Genomic DNA, 18675 nt, shown 5'->3' on the forward strand with positions numbered 1-18675 from the left:
AGGGCAAAATATATTTTTCCCCTTCCTATCTTAGAAAGCGGGATCGTTTTTGCTGTTTCTGGAAAGCTTCATTCGGCCTAATACTGACACTTGCTGGGGAAACATGCCATGGAAAGGCCAAGGCCCAATGGTTAAAACCTGGCACGTCACAGCCCGCTGAAACCAGAGCCTTACAAGTGGCAGTGCCGAGAAAACGCACAGGCGTAAGGCTGCCGCTTTGTGCCCTAGCCCTCCAAAACCTACACAGGCTACACGAGGAGCTCAAACTAAATAGCCTCTATTTTGCAGCCCAGATGTTTTATTTTACCCCTACAAGCCAGCTCAAAATTTCCAAAAAGAAACGATGTTTCACTGAAATGTTGTCCTACTTGAACAATCCTTGAAAAATAGGAAATAGTATGTACATACCGAGAAAAAAATATCCACTGCAAAATAGATTGCAAGGCCTATCCACAACTAACTCCGTTTGGTCAGGCTTAGCATCTACATCACAGCAAGTAGTACCATTTCCTGACTGTACAACGGCTTTTCTTAAAAGCAGTACACATATTCCTTATACACTGCCAAAAACTCTTGCACTCAAGGAGGCCCAGACAAAATATTTTCAAATACTTGCTGAGTCCCTCTGACTGAAAAGATTCTTACTCGACTCAACTAGCAGGTTTCTTACACACAGAATACAGGGAGGCTTCTTATAGACACATCAGAGAGCTGTAATATGTGGGGACAGAAGCTGTGAAAAGAACACAGCAACATGAAAACCAGAAACAACCATAACAGTGAAACCTTTCCTTTTCCTCCTAAAAACTAGTAATAACACTAAAGCACATGCTGGGCAGCAGCAGTTTGTCCACGTGCCAGAGGAAAACAAATAAAATAAAACTGAAAAAAATTTAAAAATGTCTAAAGAGTTATACAAGCCAAGCCCTTTGAGAGAAACAACAGCCCTCTGAATAACCAAACACTGGGTCCTGGCATTAGTTTTTAGAGTTGTTATTCTTCTCCTATATGACTGCAGTAATCTTGAATGTCTACTTACCCTTCTGAGGTCCATGCAAGAATCTATTTATAATTGTGGGATACCAGCGCTAGTGCATCATGACACATGGCCTCTGTTACTGGAAATGATCCTGGCTGATTTACTAGCAACAGAATGAGTAGCTGACATATCCTATGAGAACAAGAAGTACAATTCTTAGAGAGGAAGAAATAAAAGGAAAAGAGAAGCCTTGAGACGCATTCAAAAGGTACTCAAAACAACACAACAACAACAAAAACCCAAGAAGGAAGAAGTCTCCCTTTTGAATGCAATTGTCCTCATTTACAGGTAAGTACAGAGTAAAGACCAACATATCTATCAATTCTGTTACATCAGCTCTTGGATGTTCTAACCAAGATAACAAGGGCATACTTTTTCAAAGGTGAAAAGCATCATTAACTACAAAAATAAAAGCCAAGGGAACCAGACCTGGCATGCACTTTAAAAAAAACCTTGCTCACAAGACTGTCCATCACCACACAGTAACTCCTCAGAACTACTAGAATAAAACACCTAAAACCAATTTTGCCAGAAGTTTGAGAGTTATTCTTCCCTGCAACCCATCAGGGGGATATCTGCACAGAACCAGAAAAAAAAGTCCTACTGGGATATCAGCTGACACATTTTTGCATCTTCCACAACTTTCTCTTTTCCATTCCCTTGAGCGCTGTATCAGTCAACACTTCACAACGTGCACATTCCCTATCAACTATCAGACACTAGCGTTCATGGCGTCCCCTTGCCAATGGATAGGCAAGTTTGACACATGCCTTATTTATTCTGGAGATTTGATAAACTGTGATTCTTGGCTCTTGGTATTTCTAACTTTGGGAACAGCTTGCTTTATCACCAGCTCTGAATTATGGCAATATAACTTCTATGAAAATGTGTAGAGAGTCCCTTAGAGGAGGGCTGCGCAACACTGCAGATGAAATGGTTAAGGACAATGTTTGTTTAATAATAAAAACAATTGGGCTAGCATGCTAAGGAGTAAGCTACACCAGTACTGATATGACTGGAGTGTTTGCCACGCTTTGAGATAACAGGAGTCTATTTATACACTTTGGTGTACAGACCAGACACTGTGCTAAGCAGAGGTGAGAGTAAGGATACACATCTATGAGCACTCTTTACCCTTTTTAAACTATATTCTCAGGTTACACAAATTAATCTCTTTCAAGGTGTTTTTCCTGAAGTTTAAGTGAGTCAAGGGAAATCCACAGCATTCCCACAGTTGCAAATGCTTCTGGGTATTCAAATTTCACCCAGTGGGAAAGTTGCTTTGCACAGTTACTGTCAGCAGGAAACTCTTACTAGGGTTTCCGTAGAGCATCCCCACATCACAGTGACTATATGGACAAAGAAGAGTATTCCTTCACGTATGGAATTGCCTCCTGACTCATCTCGGTACGGTTCATCCATAGCATTCGGAGCTGTGTATTCAGAGGAAGCTGCTATTTCAGAGAGCAGCAATGAGTGAACTGCTTTTGCAGAGGTCAGTGTTTCATGATAAAGGAGGCTGTTGCTTGGACAGAGCAGAGTATCACTATAAATATCAGCTTCTTACAGTTATTTCTCTTCTTGGTAGTGGTTGATATCTGGAATGCCAAATTAAAGAACAAATGTGGTAACTACACCCTATATTGTAAAATCAATAAGTTAACAAGTCTCCTTGGGTCTTTTAGTCTAATGCAGTGTCTGTATTTCCTTGTCTACAGTAGGAGATATTTAACCAGGCAGTTCATATTGCAGGAGTCAACAATAGTCTGGAAAGTGCTTTGCTTCAGTTTGAAGATGACACGTTCATCAAAGAGCCATTTCTCTAAGGAAAACTGAAAGAACTTCTGGTTAAGTCAATGTAGGCAGCCCTAAAGACAGTACTGATGGGTTTTTGCAACCAAGATATTTAGGTTATACAGCACCACCCTGTAGGAGATTCAGGATTTTTCAGGCTAAGAAGGAAAACTTTCAGCATAAGTAGATCATGAAACAATACATTTTATCATTGGGGATTAACTGCATCTTCTATTTCGCCAGGGTTATTTGGTGTTTGTTTGGGTTCTTGCACTGTTGTGCAAGCTGTCAAATGTGTGTCAATAATAAGAAACCTCTTGCCTGCAATGTTTCCTTCCCCAAGGTGAATTTGATACCCATTACTTAGGAATAGGGGCTGCACCTCTGTTTCCATTATGGGTTTTGATCAGATATGGATTCAATCTAGAAGGTGCAATTGCAGTAGATGCATGTCCACATCACCAGAAGTTCAGTCAGAAAACATTTAGCTCTTTACTGCATTAGTTCTGCCTGTGCCTTACAAGAACTGTTAGTAAGAAAGTAGTTTCAAACAGGCATGGAAAGACTAACATCAGGAAAAGTTTTAGGAAGACACGACGTACTGGTAGGATTCAGAATAGCTGATGCTATCCTGGAGGATCAATACTCTATAGCTACCTGTAAGTTAGAGGCTGGTGGACTCTAGGCCTGCCAGGGGAGGTGGGCCAGAAGCTAGTGATGATACTGGGGATTCCTCCTTCTCTCCCCAAGCCAGCATGCCAGAGTCTTGGCACTCCTGACTATGGGTATACGCACATATCCCTATACACGTTCTCTTGATAATTAAGTTGTGGCCTGTCTTTTAACCTATGCTTTCTGGTGTTCACAGTAATTCACAGATGGCTCTCCAGGTATCAGAGCCAGCATTTCCCTGTCAACAAGGCATCATTATTTATTTATTTTTAAAATACTGATGTGATGAATCTTTACAGTCCGATTTTGGGTCAGGTACTGCTTTCTAGGCACTTTCCCCTGTGGAGAAGACAGTAATTTGCAGGCCACATACCAGATAGTTACTGAACATTAAAGAATTACCTCGGGACAGCCCTGCCTAGCACCACATGCTGCTTCCCACATGCAGAGCCCAGTACAGGGAGGCAGTTTCCCCATTTGCATATTAAGCACTTGCATAATCTACACAGACACCACAGGCCAGACAGAATCACTTTATCAGCTCTGCTCTCAGCTCACGGATTGAACTACTCAGCTCTAGCAGATGCCCTGACTCCCAAATGTGCGGCTCCCCAGCACATTTGTTGGGAGCAGAAAAGCCTTTCTGAAGGCCCTCATCTTTGTTGGCTCTAAGTCTCATTTCCCAGCCTCTGTAAAATCCCTGACAACCCAACAGTGCTCTGTAACTTTAGCCAAATATATTTTTGTCACTCTACAGGGTGCCTCTTGAGGAACTCAAGCCAATTGTCCTCTGAGTTGCTAAAAAACCTGAAACCTCCACCTGCAGACCCTTCCCTCTGCCCTGCGTGCACTGCCAACTACAACAAGAACTGTTTCATCTCTTTTTTCACACAAATATCTTACTGACTTTTCCCTAGTTCTATAATGCTTGAGTTACTCTGCCATCACTTATTTGATGATTTACCATCTTCACATCATTCGTAGAAGATTTGATGGAATTCAGAAACACCTCAAAGGAGATTACTTTGAACGTTCTCACAGGGCTTCGTCTGTCCAGGTAAAAAGCTTTAAACACCACCTTGATTTTCTTCCATCTGGTTTAATGACACCCAGCTTCAAGGGAATTATTTTTGTCAAATTTCTGATTGCCCACAGGTTAACCATCATGACTAAACAGATAAATTTTAAGTACTGCTATTACTGATAACCGATATGATGCTTTTTTATTTATCCAGAAACAAACCAGATAACCGTCAGTGTCAACAGAATTTCTGAGTGGGTCACAGCAGCGTATTTTTCCCCAAACTGACCCAGAGAACACACTAAATATCTGTCCTCAACAGTTTTAAACTGTCCTGTGGCATTAGTTTGGCTTTCTCTCCATGTTATTCTTTTTTTAACTCAGAACAACTTTTTCCAGTCATCCAGAGGAATCTCCAGTAAAAACAGACAAGTCATGAGTTGATGTTCTTGATATTTTTGAGGTTAAACAAGCATTTTTATGTTTATTTAGAGTAAATCAACATAGTGCCTACAGATTACAGTGGAGACTTCTGATTGAACTGACACTTTGTCTCACATGCTTTATGACACTGTATATACATCTCAGTAAAGAGGAAAAGGAGGGCATAAGACTTATTTTTCTTTAAATCACAGAAATAGTTTAATTTTAGCCAACTATGTTTTCCTTTGCAGTCAATAACACTCCTTCCACATCACAGTTTATCCTAGGATTTACACCCTCATGTAAAAAGATGCCACACTTTCACAGATACATGTAAGTTTGCAAGTTTTCAAACACACACACAGGAACAGACACAGTGCCAGTGACCATGGACATTACCAGGAAAGTGCTCGTGTATGAAAAGGCAATGGTCAACAGTGCCTTAATGGATGACCATATGGCCAATGGAATTAAATTCACAGTAAGAATTCCTTCTCCAGCTGGACTGACTTGCTATTAAAGTGAGGCAGGTTTAACGTTGTCTACTACAAGGACTAATTTTTTACTTCACAGTTTCTTCTAGCATTCTGTTATGGAAACAGTTCCTTCTTCAGCTGCCTAATCAGTTAAGGCCCCAGATAATATACTTAAAAAAAATAACTTTACAAGACTTGAATTGGGCTGTTGCTTCTGACGATCTAAGATCAGTTCCAAATATATGAGAGAAGTCTGAAATAAGAATTCCTGGAAGAGAAAACATTAATTTCCCCCAATGAGCACGAGAATCTAAGGAGAAAGAAAAGTTAGTCTAATTAAAAATATCACTTCTTTCACTATTCCTCCCACAATTAGGAGGAACTTCTTAGCAGCTGCAACAGTTTACCATTTCCAAAAAAAAAAAAAGCACCCTTTTTGAAGACCAATTTAGTTTTTTTAAAGTGATGCTTAATCCCTCTCCAACAAATTCTCAGAGAGCATGAATCAATATAGCTCCATGGAAGTCAAGTGTGTTGTACAGATTTATTATATTCAAAGACTTTTTCCCCCTAGCATGAAGCTGCTTGCCAGTCATATTGTCAATGAACACGCTGGATTTCACAGTGTGGAATACCCCAAGATACATTTGGTGCTCTGTTTTAGGAATAGTGTTGTTATAAGTGGCAATGGAGTGTTTCTGCACAAGTAAATCTTTGATCACTGACTTAATCCCATTTCATCCATACTACTAAGGTGAGCGTAATGAAGGAGATTAAAACAATTTGTTTATCCTAATAAAATGGAACCTGGATGAGACAACATAATTTCTAGTAAGTTATAGGAACAGAGAAGAACTACACGTGCTAAAGGAATAGGGTGGCACAGAACAGGCAGACACCAGTTATCCAAAAAAAGATGCAAAGTTGGAAATAAAAAAAAATGTTTCTAATAATGAAAACAATGATGAACTGAAGCAAAAATCCCTAACCACTTTGAGGGAAAAATCCTAGGGGGGCATAATGGAAAATGAAGTGACGATGTCAGATGAAGAATATGTGCAAGTAAAGGAAGGCTAAGAAAATTTTCTGTGGCTATTTTTCAATTCTCTGAAAGGAGCATGAAGACAGGACAGAACAGCCAAGATCAAGTGATGACTCAAGGATTGGTGTTAAAAGGTAAGCTTGGGGGTGTTTCACAACTGGAAGTAATTTACAAAAAGGAGGAACTGTCTTTGAAGGATAGCCTCTGACTGGATCCCTTAAAAAGAACAACCAAACCACCTGGTTGGATCAAATGCAGTACAACCAGTGAGAAAAAAATTTAACAGGAGAAATAAATCACATAAATGTAAGAGCCTTTGATTGCCTAGTCCTGTTCCACACGAAAAAGAGGTTGGGAGGTAAGCAGTCACATTTGATCCTATTTTTAAGTTACAAGAATCCTTCAAGTTACACTGGTGTTTTCACTCTGAGCCATTTCCAGTTTATGGAAATCCTCCTCAGAGTTTGGCTTCCAGGGCATAACACAGTGTTCTAATAGTGGCTGAACTAGTACCAAACACAGTAATGTTTATCACTTTATTCTTGTAAGAATTTCTACTGCTTATTATACACATTTGTCCTAAGTTCTCCCAGAGCTTAAGCAAAGCTGATTAAGGAAGGCGTGGGGTTTATGATGCGTGAAGTTACTGCTTCTGAGGAGAAATCTCACACACTTTAAGTTCAGCCAACAGTCTTAGCTCCTAAATGTCTGACTTGTTGTATGAAATATCTTTTGGATGCTTGGACCAGGGCAGCCCCAATCATTTCCTGATCCATTTCCACCTGTTTCCTTACTTGTAAGCTCCTATTATTTTACTTTTTTTCAGTTGCTTTTAAATGTTAAATAGCTGTGGAACAAGAACTAGTTCCTACAGGGCCCACTAGAAAGACTCTTGATTGATAAGTGCATCTCATTTACAGTGAAGTATAGTGCATATTACACATAGCTTATTCTTAGTGATACTTTCTCATCAAGTATCACTCATTGCAAAGGCAAAAGGTTGACGAAGGGCTAGGTACCACCAATTATATGTGGTCATTAGCCTTCATTAATATGGCATGGGGATGCCTTTGTAGGACACAAGGTTGAATAACGTATTGCCTAGGGAAGAAGGTAAGAGACCCAGAACTGTCTCCGAGTAGAGACAGCTGGGTGCAGTGAGGAACTTCTGGGCTGTGCTCCCAGTGCTCTGAGCTACCACAGGGTCCAGTTACTTGGAGACAGCCCTAGTCCTGAGCTCTCTTTCAGCTCAGCATGGTGTGAATGCACACTTTTCCTTCCTCTTGGAATCCAGCATGTCCAGGAGGAATTTTTAGTGGCTTTGAAGGCATCAGCAGAAGCGTCGGCTGGCTTCTCACACCTCTTCGAGCTGTAGCAATGACAAATTCAAGCATTCTCTGTAGAGGGCCTTACAGCTGGGTCTGCATCACATGTACAGTTCTAGTAACAGAAACATGGTGCAGAATGGTTGAAGCTAGCTTGGGATACGTTGAAAGGTCCTTCCTTTGCCAGCCCTAGCATCCTTGTTACTGGCCTACTGTTGTCAACTCAATGTTGACAAATATTGCAAGTGATGTTAACTTCTCTCAAGCTGCAATCACACCAGGGAAAGATATAAAGTTAGTTCTGACGGGGTTCATTTCCTCTGATCCGACAGCTGTTGACCTTCATTCTATTTTTTGCATGATAGTTTATTAATTTGTTCTCATATTTTTGTCTCACGGTTCTTAGACACCAGGATGAACATTGGTACAACATAATCTCTTCCAGCCTGTTGACACCATCCCATAGCTGAAAAATTATTGCTAGCAGCTGGCTCACTAGCCACTAGTTTTAAAACTCTCGGATGTGTGTTTTCCAGATCTGCATATTTAAAAATATTTGATTAGATGTCTAAATATGCACAATGCTTAACGATAATGGAAAGAACAGAAGGCAGTGCTCACAGACCAGGCTGGCAAGGTTTAGGTAAGAGTTGCGTGATACAATCTGTATTGGTTTTCTCTTGTGACTGAATGGAAAACTAGAAGCTGGGTTTACTGATTGCATGTGTGGCAGAGTCAGAACTAGGCAGTAATAGGAAAGACCACAAGGAAGAAGAGTTTGGGAAGACTGCCCATACAGCACTGGTAACAGAATTCTGGAGGAAAGATTGTTTTTTGCATTGAAAACTGTTCAGAATGAGACTTGAAAGTAAGAGCAGTTTCCCCAAAAAATTTTCTTTCTCTATAAAGAAGATATGGAATTGTATTTAAAAAACGTTATTGGATTTTTCATTATTTTTTCTTCCTAAGAAGAAACCTGCTAGGCTTTTTGTTTTCCCAGTATCCAGACCATAAATAGTTCTACTGACTTCAACTGGACTAGCCACAAGGTTGGAATTACACATGTCCTTCAGTATCTTGCCAGATCAGTAGAAGGCGGCTTACTATCCTGAAGAATTTAAGACTGTGTACCAAAAATTAATACGAAGTCAACTGGAGGTAGCCATTTTAGCTACAGCATGCTTGCATCCACGTGCCTTTACCTGCTAATGGAGCTTTGCCAAAAATTTCAGGGCCCAGTGTTAGTTTGCATGGTTTGAGTCCCCTTTACTACATAGAAAACACATACTCAGACTCATATTTCTATTATATGGTTTACTTATTTTCCAAAATAAGCAACTGCAATTGCTGAAGTCTTACAAGATTTTGCATACAATTCAATTCTATTTAACGGACATTAGTTATCTAGAACTTATTTTTGCTCTCTTAGGTCTCTTCAGCGGTCAGCTGACATCTAATCCTAGAGTTAGGCCCTGGCATACGTGGCTGCCAGCTGGCTGGCACACTTAACTGTTTGAATGGCAGGTATCTTCTTAGCTTGCTCTATTCTCTTATTGAAAGTACTTTTTGATTCATTTCCTGCATTTATTTGTTTGGAAGAAGGTCATCATCCTTCCTGAAGTACCAAAGATGGAAGTTAAGAGGAGATTGTAAGTCTCTGGAAACTGCTGAAAATACCGTCTAGAGAAATCGAGTGTGGGTCTTAGCCAGGACAAGATAACAATCTTCAACAACAGACAAGCTGCTGCGATGAAGAAAAAGGTTAATTTGTTCACTGTGCCCATAGCAGACAGAAAAGAAATAGTGGACTTACACAGGCATACAAAAAAACCCCACCGCCTTTTTAATGGCATGATTAGTGAAGCTCTGGAACAGATTACCTAAAACATTGTAGAGTTTCTGATATCAGAAGTCTTCAAGAACAGAAGAGAGAAGCGTTGTCGGGAATGATGAAGGTACAGCACAGCCTGCCTTAACTGTGATCTCATGAGGTCTAGTCCTAGCCTATTTTTCAGTAAATACTCCTTTTATTTTTTGCTATATCTCTAGGTGAATGAAGAGTCTTAATAAAACAGAATTGGCTGCCTGCCTGACCAAACACAGAGTGAGGTTTGTATCAAAATTCATATAAGCTGCAATTCTACAAGCTTTCAGCAAAATGTTTAAGCATGTTCCTAGTGTTAGGCACACATTCTCAAACGAGACTTTGATGACTAAGGAAGAATTTATTTAGGTGTGTGTTTCCTACAAAGGCAATATTTCATAATTTGTTTTCTGGAAAAAAAACCCAAATCCAAACCCTAAAACTTTAACATAAAATCCCAACAAACAATGCAGAGTATTTTTTATTTCTTGCAGTCTCTGCCTCCACATTGGGAAAGGAAATAAAAGCTGTAGCAAGTAAAGGAAATTATAGCTTTTTCTTCATTCCTCCTACACATGCATTAAAAAGAGGGGGTGTGTGGGAGGAACATAAATATGTTAACCCATTTACATTCCGTCTGCTCCATTTTCTCCATCCAAAAATCAAACAGAGTTCAAATGAAACATGAGAAGCTTTAGCCCAAAAGCAGAAAAATCTCAAAAAGTGTCAGAGGTTGTTATGGGAATGAGGACAGAGTGAGTTTAAATGCCTTCCAGAGTGCACCAGCTACATTAACAGCCACAAATTAATTACCTTACCTGCCCTGAACTTTAACTATGTGCATATGTTAAATCACTAGTCATCAAAACTTACTGATACATCATTGTAAACTGTGTCTTCTGAGCACATATATCAGTAGTTTTAATCCATACCACTTAAGACAGAAAAGGTTGCACACTCTAAATTTCAGTTTTGTCACTACTTACGTATGAAGTTGAGACACTCCAACATTTGTTTACAGACAAAATATTTTACCTAACTGCAGACACTATGTAAAAGTGACTGATCCAGCACATCTTTGACAACCCATTGAATGTAGGACCAGTTTTCATACACTTCTTATTTTCCTACAATGCCATTGGGTGTCAGAATTATTCCCTGCAATCACAACAGATACAGAGCTTATCCGGGAAAACAAACTTGGACTGCAGTCCACAGAAAAGCTAAAATCTAGCAAAGAACTTTGATGCTGACATGACCACCATAATAACTTACTATAAAAACAATGCACTTTGTCAAGTTCATCTTCAGCTATTTGCTATGAAACTGAAGACTATATTATAGTTATTGTACAGTATAAATCAACTATTTGTTTATTAGAGTTATTTTTTAAGACATCAAAATAAATTACATTTCCCTTTTTGCATTAGTTTTTCCAGGCTCTTTTTAAACAAAATGTTCATTTTGGACTATGATAGCTAAACCAGAAATCTCTGACACATACTTAGCTTTCCAGCCTGCGGGCAAAATAGAAAACTGTTGTTAAATCAGAGTAGACCAGAAAACGGATGGTGAAACTCGTCTGTGAAACTTTTGCTAATAACAAACATTTGTCCTGTGACATGGATTGTAAGTAACAGCACATGTCAAGGTATGCGTTACAGCAGCAGGGATCAGGAGTATTTTGATGAGTGAGTCTGAAGACCAAATACTTCTGGTACCAAGATATGTAGATGTTACATCATCAAATACCTCACTTCATTATATATACTATCAGCATACTTTCCATGCGATGAATAAAACTCAAAGTTTTGTAAGCTTCTTAATGCTCATTTAATTGATCTCTTCTGTATTCACTCAAATGTAACTGATTAAACATCCCCTTTGACATTCATACCATTTACCTCAAATATACTGGGTGTTTGAACCCGAACTGGTCACATTATTTTTTGAAGTGCGTGGCAATATAACAAAATACCTTACACTGGCGCTGCAGGAACAAATCTGACAATTTTACTCCCAGCTACAATAAATCTGTCGCAAAAACTAAGCTTACAATAAAATTGAAAAAAGAAGTCAGCATAGTAATCAAAACATTTTAAGTAGGCACTTCCGTTTCCAAGCAGAATACTCTCATCCCTTCTCTCCTTGTTCATTGTTATTTGCCCCAGTGTTACGACTTTGTATTCCTTGTGCAAGATATAAAGGAATGGGTCCATAATGTTCTAGCTTCATAAAAGATTGGGTTGAACATAAGCCATCTCAAATATTATCCTGAAATGTGAGACAAACGTGAACTTTTTTTAAAGTTCAGAAAGTTAACAAATCCCCACGCTCCTTGATTTTAATATGACACAAAGTCCTTCTTATGTGGAAAAGGCGGTGTATTTCTAATTAAAGAGCGATTGTTAGAGATTTCCAGTGATTTCCAGAGCACAGGGGATCAATCCATTTATGAAATTACTGTATCTAAAGTAAAGCCAGGATAGGGATGTTACTAAGTGTGAGCTATAATCCAAGGGTAGATAAGTATGCTGGACTAACTTCAGCTTTCATTAAGAAGTAAGGAGCTGGCAACTCCTGTTCTTGTAAGGAGTCAAATTTCTTCCTCAGTAGGAAAAACAGCAGCCAATTATAACCTTGCAGTTACTTACGCTCCTGCATACATGAGTCTGAGGCGTCACTACAGCTTGTGAAACTTATCAACCATCCATTTCTTGGTATCTTGAAGTACAGTATGTAAATTCATTGCACAAATGTCAAAACACTCATCTGATGATCAGATATTGAGCAATCTTCATTGCCCCTGGTTGATTCTAGCACTAAATGTTGCATGAACAACTTTTTTTTCGTTTATAATTGAATCAGCTAAAATACAAGTACCATTACAGCTGTGATGGTCTGAAGACATCACAGTGAACAAAAGAACAGTATCTTTGCATTAGTGAAACTAATGCTGTTGGGAAAAAAAATAGGCAAAGCTTTGCGTACTGAAGCCCTTTGTCCAATAACTCCCCCTCCCCGCCAGGTGATATCGGTTGTAATTAAAAATATTATTTGTGCACAAAAGCCTTGACTCGGTTTTTCTGGAAATTACACTAAGAAACTCTGGTGCTGACCATGACCTAGCCAACTCGGAGACAGGATAACGGCTACAACCCACAAAAAAAAACCCCAACACACACACACACAAAATGATTAGGAGACCACTGATTGCATTCTTAGCTGTTCTCCACATTGAATTCATCAGTAGTCCCAAATCACTGGACCATTTTTCAGAACAAAGTATTTTTCTTTGAGCCATGACATGTTCTAGGCTTCTAAGTCGGAACTTGTGTTCTGTGGTGTTAGAATCAGAAATCTTGTTATAGGCAGAAGCTTTTGCTTCAGTTTTTTCACAATGATTTATGTAGCTGAGTTTTAAGAAGTATTACTGTGCAGTTAGCAAATTCATCATTTTGCTCCTTTTCTCACAGTTTCAACAGAAATAACAGACACCACATTCCACCTACCACTGATGGCCACCATGATTTCTGGAAGAGTCTGAAGTCAAACAATGTATTTATGATTACTGTTCATCTTTGTCCGAGATGTGGCAGCCAGCTCACATAAAACATTTAAGAGCATCATGACCGATAGCTGTTTCTTGAACTATTTACTCAACATGGTTGAAAAAGTTTTCTTCAGCTTTGGCTCAGTGTGATTTCAGTCTTGAGCCAGAAACACTGTGATCTTTGGGGGCTTACAAAGCATAAGTAGCCTTACAAAATCTAGGCAGTTTGCCAAAGGCTTTTTTTTAAAAAAACAAAACAAAACCAAACCAACTTTGAACTGTGGTGGAAGGTTAAACAATTCACACAGTTTTGATTCTCCCTACCCCCAATTTGCCTTGTACTTAATGTCTTCTAGTCAATAAATAAAGGGACTTCATAATGGGATGGAACCATTTCAGCTATTACACAGCAATGATGGTATTGCTGGAAATCTGAAACAAATGCTAACCTCAATCCTTCTCAGCTTAAAAGAAATAAGTATATTTAACATGATGAAAAGTCTTTACATCACATGGTATCAATTTTCTTATGGCTTACTTAAAAAAAAAAAAATAGTTCAAACCCAGCTTTATGCCCCCTGAGAATTGGAGTGCAGGAAGTGAACTGCTCATGCCAAGGGGCAAGACTTGCAAATTTGACTTGAGTGAAAGAATGTCCTGTTTCCAAAAACACCAATGCATACATCATACAGTACAAGCATGTTTCCACACATGCATTTTAATTTAAGCATGCTTTGTGGCAGAAAAGGTCCATCACTCAAGAACTGATAAAAAGAAAAAACATGCAACCTGTTGAAAATTAACATTTGAAAGCCCTGGGCCATATTGCGCCATTGAGTTTTAAGATTAAAAACAGATGTCTCCTTTCTAAAGTGCTCTGAATGATATATTGCTTCAGAGGACCCTCTAACTGGACATAGAGATTTTAAGTAAGTCCGATTGTGAGCCACAGAAATTTTGTAAATCAACCCTTAAGTGAGCAGATACATTAGAAAAAACCAACAGACTAATATGTAACAAAATGTATTTTTCTTCATTTTGACAAGTGTTATTTTATTCCTGATGGCACTTTGAAATGCTCTCTGATGTGTTTGGGGGCGGGGGGAAGAGAGTCTCGATGAGAGGCCTTTTGCTGGGTGCCTCTGCTAAGGAACCTTTGTCAGGAGATAAAAACAATGGGCCCTGTTTGTTCAAAATAGAGAATTCCTGAATTAGCCAAACATTAATTCCTGAGGTCCTTTTATAAAGTTCAGCTAGTGAATTGCTAGACAGATTTAGGCTGAAATTTTCAATATGCAAATTATATCCTCATTAGTGAAAAAATAAATATTCTTGCTTAGAAATGTATACATAGAAAAGGAACCTGACACATCTCCCTTTAAAGCAAAGAACAAACCAAAAGGTAAGGTCAGTAACACTTTTTCCGTTTTGTACCTCCTCTTCACATTTAGAGGGGGTCACTCCTGTTTGCACTTGCAGGACTAATTACAGCCTGTAGCAGAGCTGTAACCAGCTGCATTAGTGGGCACTCACTTTCCTGTTTTTAATGCAAGAATAAATAGTAGCAGTAACATGCGCAGATGGCAACCGTCATCATTTCCAGTGTAAACCAAGACGGGAATGTACCCTACTAACTTCTGCTGCTAGAAAAACACTGTCTAAAATGGAGGCCCGCATTCTCGCCAGGATTTCAGTGGAACAGCAGTGGGTGGGTGCTGACGTGAACAGGCCCACTGGCAGTTTTAGGGAATGCCTGTGAAGGCAATCACCCAGCTGCAGAGAGAGCGCAGCTCAACCTGGCCTTAACTGGCATCCCCAAATCTCCGTCAGCCCTGATGCTCTCTCTGTTCCTCAGTCTTACACCTTTTCACTTTCCCTGCTAGCAATGCACAGCAAAAAGTAACGCGTGCTTCTTTTCTGGGCTGAGAGCCCAGCCACTACAGTAATATTTTTACCTCTGTGAGCAACCCCTCGAAAGTCCCGTAAGGTATGTTTTCTAAATTGTTGCCAAATTTCAAGCCACATTGCTAAAAATTCCTCCAGAAATGTTTTCATTTCTTTCTTCATTTCATTTTTCAATAGCATCTTTCTATAAATGTTCAGTGAGGGCACGCTTTGGCATTTTTGCTCAAAGGGAACATTTTCATTTATGTCAGCAGGAGGTTATAGGACTGCACATGGAACGTTTATGTGAGCTATCAGCTCCAAGTGGTGGACGTTAAAGGCAAACACATTTCTACTAAGTAAGTTATTTAGGGGTCTAACTGGCCCTGGCTTTGATGGAGCTATGTGATCTTCCCTCGCTCACATTACCCCCTTCTACAGTATTATTTCTAACACCACATTTCTTTTCATCCATTCATAATTTATCCCAGTTTTCAATGTTTCTGAAAGTGCTTGTCTTTCATTGACTAGGTAGAGTATAGTGGAATGATTGTTCTGCATGCCAGTTTCAACACTAATCTTCAATACAAAGGCATGGATCAGCACCATATCCTCACGCACAGCCTCTATGGAATTGATCATTCAAGCACGTGTCACAAAAATCTTACGCCTCTCTCAGGCTAGTCTGCAGAGAGGATGCAAAACTCCCCGAAACATTCTCAAATACTCTGAAGATGGGCTACACCTTGGACAGACTAAATAACATTGTCAGTATTTTAAAGAGTATTTTGTATTACTGCAATACTGTGACTATTCACTACAAAGATCTTTCAGCTTTGTTTACTTGCTTAATATTGACAAATATAACTTCAGTACATAGTATAGTCATCCCTTATTTACACTGTAATCCTCACTTTCCTACCTATTGCATAATCTGGTCACATTTTGGTATCTTGCTCCTGATGCAGCATCCCATGTGATTGCATATGTATATTGCCAGGAATAATATTCATAAATAATTTACAGCTCAGACTCTGAAAACAAGGATTTGAAGCAAACATATTGTTTATATGAACAGAAAGCCTTATGGTACTTATATAAAATGAAATACAATATGTACAATAAAAGTCGTGTGCTGTTCCCTCACTCAATCCCTAACATTATTTATATAAACAGGTACATTGCACTCTAAGAAAACAGTAGGGCAGCTTTCAACTGTACAGGAAAAAACCCCTGATTTTCTCAGTTCCTTGAGGCTCACTTTTTCATCTTTATCACAGAGAAAATGCTTATAATTGTGGCATTTCAAAAATTAAAGCTAATGATGGAGAGAATCAAAGCAAGCAAGCACATAGGGCAATTGCAGTAAAATATTCTCACTTAACAGTATATTGGAGAGGTGGGAAAAGGGAATAAGCCATTTGTGTGAGAGGCTGAGCTACTATATAAGCTGCCTCAAAGTGGTTTGAGGTTCTCTGACGCAAATGCAAGAAGCTGAGCATTTATGCTAATGAAAACCACTTAATCACTTGACAGTTATTAGACATGAAAATCTAACTGCATTATAGTCAGTTAATGCCATTGGGTAAGCTAATAAATTCATAACATACACAAGCAATTTACCTGAATAGTTTGTGCTGTATATTTAGGACCAAACTCAACCTGGTTTTACTCCAGACATCCCCACTGAGGTGGCAAACATTGCACAGGCATAAACAAGGAGAACATAGGTTATTTTCACGATGAGAGTTTGCCAGGAGCAGACAAATTCTGCTCCTAGCTACATACACAGGATCCCAGTGATACCCAACAAAAAAGGTTTAGTGCACGTAGCAGACAATTTTCATGCAGTGGATAAAATCTTTCTAGATGTCGTTGCTAACAAGGATCATGGTTACACAGAACTGAGGCAAATGCTGGACAAACTCCATTCCCTTGCTGAGGACAGTTCTGTGCTGACTAGGCACTGTCCTCTTTGACCTGAGAGCTCCTAGGATGCCACACAGGCGCTTTGCGTACGTGTCCAGAAGCGGTCAGACGCAGAGATGAGGCAGGATGGCACATAAATCCCCAAAGGGCCTGTGTACCACTCATTCTGCACAGAACACATCTAAAATATACATCAACATGATCACATTAATCTTGTGAAGGGCCAGATCATCACATAGAGAACAGAAGAGCAGTGAGAAAATTCCCCCCAGAAGCTAGAGATGCAAGGCCAGTGTTACCCATAGTCCAAGGGGGTTCCAGCCCCTTCCTAGAAACTGCATCTGAAGATGAGTCACAGAGTACAGGAGAGACGTGGGGCACCTACGGTCTTGCGCTTTTTCTGGCATGGATGTCAGGTAGGCATTGCACTGCAGCGTCTGAAATTCAGTCCAGTTTGTATCTGATCTCACCTCACATCTCATCTGCTATGAAATATTCCTATTTACTTTGACAAGTGAAAGACTGCTCTTGAAAAGAAACCTAACCAGAGAAATGAGTAAAACTAGTAAGATATACTGAATCTATTAGGCCACCTACCTTAATCAGAAAGCCCACAAGGAAAGACCACTGCATTAAATATATAAATGTTCTACTCCTGCAATTTTCAGTTTGCTATTTTCCCCATAGTATTATTCTAATTTCAACATAATGGCAAAAAGGAAGGCAGCATAAATCAAGTCTTCCCAGATAGAGAGAACAATCAAATACCATACTTGTAGAGAGATGTTTATCTGAAGACCTGCAAAAGGAATAAGCAATACACATCAACTGCTCAAACAAAGCAAAAAAATCCCAAGCAAACCTGTCCTGTATTTCAATTTGCAGTATATCCTGCGGGACATAATGCGTAATATATGCCTGTCTCGGCACTTTGATAACTCAGTTCACGTATCTTGGTCTCACTGAAGAGGAGATGTTGGAGACCAGGATTCATTTCTCTTTTCAGCTTGCTTTTCATTTTTGGCACTCCTTTTTAGGGGTATAGATATGGAATATTCTTCCTTTATTCAATATCATCAGTGGATATATTAAAAGGACAAAAGAGGATTGTGCCAGTAGCCTATTTAAACAGAACAAAACCTGAATTTAAAAGAAAAAATAGCCTTTGAAGGTAACGCTTCTAGATGGTTAGCATAACTACAAGAGGAAAAGATCTGTTACCTCCAGCAAGAAGCAAAGAAACGCCCCCGTGAACACACAAAAACCCCAACTGCCAAGAGATCACTTTTCCTTCATCTTGCTGTGTAGGTATTCATGATGCTTTTGTATTTTTTCTCTTTCAGAAGAACAAGAATTGATTATGACCCTATTGGCCCATTTTCTCTCTTTCTGTATATCTCTAATGAACTAAGCTGCAAAGATAAACTGTGTGCAGGGGACATCTTTTTAAAGTGGGTATAAAATGTTATTAGCAAAACATTTTTTAAAAGCCAGTTTGGCTTTCCTGTGTGAATATCCATTCCTACAGGCAGTCAAGACCAAGACAACACAAGGTAAATATCCCTTAAGACCCAGGTGGCAAGTTGTGCTCTGACACCTGACAGAGGCTTATCACAGTGTTTACAAAGTTCTACATTCATCCAAGAAGCATGC

The sequence above is a fragment of the Gavia stellata genome, chromosome 19 (genome assembly GCF_030936135.1).
Source record: "Gavia stellata isolate bGavSte3 chromosome 19, bGavSte3.hap2, whole genome shotgun sequence".
In the NCBI taxonomy this organism is placed as follows: Eukaryota; Metazoa; Chordata; class Aves; order Gaviiformes; family Gaviidae; genus Gavia; species Gavia stellata.